Consider the following 4,922-nt stretch of genomic DNA (forward strand, 5'->3'; position numbering starts at 1 on the left):
CACCACAAATTTCTTTGTGCCGGCTTCCTCGATCTTGTACTTCTTGTGAAGAGCTTCCCACAATTTCTTAGCGGTGGGTATCTTACAATACACACTGAAGAGTGAGTTCACCAATCCATTAAGGACATGGTTTTTGCATAGATATTCTCCATACATCCATGCTTGCATAGCAGCAACAGTCGAAGGATCCGACTCATCTGCACTTATGGTAGGACACACTTCAATGAGGTATTTGGGAAGCCCACACGTGGACAAATAGAACTACATATTTTGTTTCTACCTCTTGAAATCAGTACCACTGAATTTCTCTGATTTTTCTCCCAAAACCACAAAAGTCACACGACCAATCACGGGATCAGTTGTCCCAACAAAGGGTGCCACCGGAGTGGTCACACCAATGCCACTAGGGCCAACCATACTAGTCATGTTGGTAGGAAGAGCAGTGCTACCTTGAGTAGTCATCTTAGTCACGCCATCTAGGGCAGTAGGACCAACTAGAGTCAGACCGCCAGTGGTATTCTCATCACCTCCAGGAAGAACAGTGGATTTCCTAGTGACATTTATCATTTTCACTACAATTCAAAGAACACTTATCACAAATAATGCACAAATATATTTAATAAAATTTGTGACATTGTATTATAGTGACCAAGTCGTTCCAGGTAAGAGGGGGTCTTCCGTTAAAACGGCACGCAATTAAACAACTTCTTTCCTTAGACATCACCTTCTAGACATCACTTATAATACTAATCACAAAAATTATTAAACTTGCAATTTCAATATATGCACAATTATCATAGAAATTAAATCATGCACCAAAACATATAATAAAAATTTTGTTATTTAAATAATTATTCAAAATGAATTAATAATAAAGTAATTTTATTGGACAAAACTTATGTAATAGCAATTGATGTGCACGTACATATAATGATAGACAAATGTTCATGCAAGTACTTTGGACAAACTTGTAAGCATAGAATTCAACAGTTAAACATACAACATGCAAACTTATTCCAGATTCAACAGAAACAAACAAAATTCATTTTATGATTGTTGGAATTATACTGCTGATATAGTTTATCAAAATACTTATGTTAAATTAAAAATCAATGTTATTATCTTGAAACTTGATATGCACACGTGACATACAAATTATATTGTAATTAAACAATCTTGCATAAACAGGAAGTTATAAACCATTTTACAATTTAATTGCATGCACAAACTAAAAATTATAATATCATTATAAGCATACAAATGTTTAGTGTATTTAGATCATACACGTGTGACTAACTTTAGTTTAATAGATGATTTCAAAAGCATACACAGCTTTGAAATTGTAATATTAGTTACAGATGAATACATGCACGATAAACAAGACAAATTAAGGTTTCGTGTTTCTATTTTATAGTTAACATAAACAATGCCACTTTAATAACAAATTGGATCAACCAGTTATGTCTTACAATGAATCAAACCAAGTATATAACACAATAAAGCCTAACCAGTTGATGAAACGAGAACGGATGATTTGATAGGAGCAGAAGAAGAACGAGCGAGGTACGGTATGACCCGAATCTCCTTAAAATGAATTTGCCCCAACCTCTAGGTGTTAACAGTAATTCTGGGCACTCACTTCCCAAGATATAACGCTCCACAGTCACAGGAAGTGACACTTCAATACCGGTGGCACAATCAAACCAATATAAGAACGTACTCTCAGACTCAGAATTTTGGAATAAGAACTTGGACTCAAGAACACAAGAAATATGGAACGCAAAGTGTAAGGAAGAGAGAGTTTTTGCAGGTATAAAAAAAATCTGTATTTACATCTGCGAAGGGGGGCTCCATTTATAATCATAGAGCCCAAGTGGTTGGTCCACATAATCTGGTTAGTGGAGGATTATGTGGACTTGCTTGTCAACTACTTTGACCCAGAAAAATCTGCTTGTGGACCAATTTTTGAGGACTTGTAAAAGCAATCCCTTAGACCCATTCAAACAAGATCAAGTCCAACAATTATTTCTTGATATTTTCATTTATTCCTTAAAGAAGTCCTACCATTTTTGAATAACAATAAATCTAATAATATCTGATACACCGAGTTGGTTGGTGCGGTGCCGTATCAATGTGACTTGGAGAACTTGGTACAACGGTCCAATAATATCGCAAGACCGTGACCTCTTATTGTAGTTACAATTTGGTTCCTTTACTTCCATTTATTAATGAAAAGGAGATCGCTAGGTGAACTATTTGAATCATATAGAGATGTGAAATCACTTGCGCAATTGCACTCGCAAGGCCTTAAATCTTGGCAGGCACATTATGACAGTTTCTTTGCCACAAAACTCAATGCCCTGTATGGAGTACATAGTTGGTTGGCCGACGCACGCTAAGTGTTCGACGAAACGCCTAACAGAACTGTCTATATCTGGAACGCAACGCTTAAAGGCTACTGTGAAAGTAGATGATGGGTAGAGACTTTGCATCTCTTCAAGCAAATGATTTCTACTGGGTTTACAGATGGTGAGAAGCCTGATAAATTCACCATTTCTATTGGTTTGAAGGCTTGCGGTGGTTTACGGGCAATTGGGTATGGCAAGATGGTTCATGGGTATGTGAAGAAGAATGAGGAGATTGTATTGAACATGTTTGTGGGTGCCACATTGATTGAAATGTACTCAAGGTGTGGACAAATGGATGATGCTTTAAAAGTGTTTCAGGAGTATTCGCGTCCTGATGTTGTGTTAGTTCTAACGCAGTGATACTTGTTGGTGACTTGGCGTAGTTTCTGATTGTGCTCGGTTACTAAATTGTAGGTTTGGCAATTGTGTGCTTGGTTTTGTGATTAGGAAAGGTTTTGATACTTATCTACCTTTAGTAAATGCACTATTGAATTTATATGCCAAAGTACGTTCTGTGAAAATTGCTATTAATTTGTTTAGGAAGAAGTCAAAGAAGGATGTAATATCATGGAGCACAATAGTTGCTTCAGAGGGGTGGTTGCTTGTTTAGCTCAGAACAGGGCAGCTGTGGAAGCAATAGATATTTTCAAAGAAATGTTTGATATGGGATATGAACCTAATGCAGTAACTATCGTTAGTGCATTGCAAGCATATGCTATTGCATGTAATTTAGAAATGGGCAAGGAGCTTCATGGACTTGCATCTCAAAAAGGGATTTGACTCTGACATTTCAGTCTCTAATGCTCTAATTCATATGTATATGAGGTGTCTGTCACCTGATGAAGCGGTTGGTGTCTTTGAAAGAATGCCCAAGAAATGTGGTGTCTTGGGCTGCTTTATTTAGTGGGTACACTCTAAATGGAATGGCTCACAAGTCAATGGAATTATTTCCTGACATGCTATCGAGTGAAATTCGACATGATGTTGTTGCTATGGTGAATATTCTTACATCTTGTTCAAAATTAGGAATTCTTCGACAGGCTAATAGCCTTCATGGTTACATTATTAGGAGTGGCTTCAACAATAACGCATTTATTGGGGCTTCACTTATAGAGGTTTACTCAAAATGTGGGAGTCTAGACAATGCCGTCAAAGTATTTGAAGGAATTATTGATAAAGATGTTCTTATCTGGAGTACAATGATCACTGGATATGGAGTTCACGGGAAGGTAGAAGAAGCATTGAGTATTTTCTATCATATGGTAAAAGGGTCTGCAGTTGGGCCAAATAATGTTGCTTTCCTTGCAATTCTGTCTGCTTGTAGCCATGCAGGTTTTATTGAAAAGGGGATTGAAATATTTCACATTATGGTGAACCAGTACCATTTAAATCCCAACTCAGAGCATTATGGAATAATGGTTGATCTTCTTGGCCGTAAGGGAGAGTTAGATAAGGCATTGGACTTCATTAACCATATGTCGGGACCTACTGGGCCCTATATTTGGGGTGCCTTGCATGGAGCGTGTAGGATTCATAACAACATTGAGGTGGGAGAGCTAGCAGCACATACACTTTTTAACTTGGATCCTGATCATGCAGGGTATTATACTCTAATGTCAAATATTTATGTTGTTGATGGAAAATGGGGTAAGATGGCAAAACTTAGAACTCTGATAAAGGAGAAAGGGCTGAGGAAGATAAATGGTCGAAGTATGGTTGAGGTTGAGGCCAAGATCCATAGTTTTGTTGCTTATGAAAGACTCCACCCGAAGTGTGAGCATATATATGAATTGCTGAGTGCATTGGAGGTGGAAATGAGAGAAGAAGGTTACACTCCTGATGTTGAGTGCCCATTTTAAAGATGGAGACTGATTCAGGGGGCTTTGAAGTGTGGATATATGAACATTTGAGATGTTATATGACAGCTGATCCAGTGCAATGCCTCAGGGGCTAATGTTGGCAATAAGATAGTCTCCCAGTTCACATTTAGGCCTATGGTTTATGGTTGAATAAAGATTTTAAACTGAACGTTCATTAGAATTCAACGATCATCTTGTCATCCCATCTGGAGGGTTAATTCGAGACCAATTGTTCCTGGCATTAGTAGGGAAGTTTAAATGGCAATCATCTAAGGTCATGCCCTATTCACAACTTGATTTGAATGAATAGATACGATGGTTCGGAATGAAACTAACAAAAAGAATCATGCAGTTCTGAGCAACAACAAGATGAACATTTAATCAAAAGTATTCTGCAGTGAGCGAATATAGAAGTTTGGAGTTGGCTAGTGATTTATTTGTCAAAATATTTGAGAAGTTATATTTTGGGCCGGGCTTAGGATGAAAATGAAAGTCCAGGCCTGGCTTAGGCCCAAACGAGTGGCCTTAGGCAAGGGTTTGGGTCTTAGGTTGAGCTTAGCTATTACTATTTTTTTTGAGAAATTAGCTATTACTATTTTTTTTTGTACTGACCTGTCGTCCACACAGTAAACATACACACACACATATATGTACA

At 37.5% G+C, this 4,922-nt stretch overlaps 1 pseudogene; it reads left to right on the forward strand.

The window, feature by feature from the left end:
• The first annotated feature begins 2,084 nt into the window (after positions 1-2,084).
• LOC120011516 lies at positions 2,085-4,525 on the forward strand (annotated as a pseudogene).
• The last annotated feature ends 397 nt before the right edge of the window (positions 4,526-4,922 follow it).

The sequence above is a fragment of the Tripterygium wilfordii genome, chromosome 12, assembly GCF_013401445.1.
Source record: "Tripterygium wilfordii isolate XIE 37 chromosome 12, ASM1340144v1, whole genome shotgun sequence".
Classification (NCBI taxonomy): Eukaryota; Viridiplantae; Streptophyta; class Magnoliopsida; order Celastrales; family Celastraceae; genus Tripterygium; species Tripterygium wilfordii.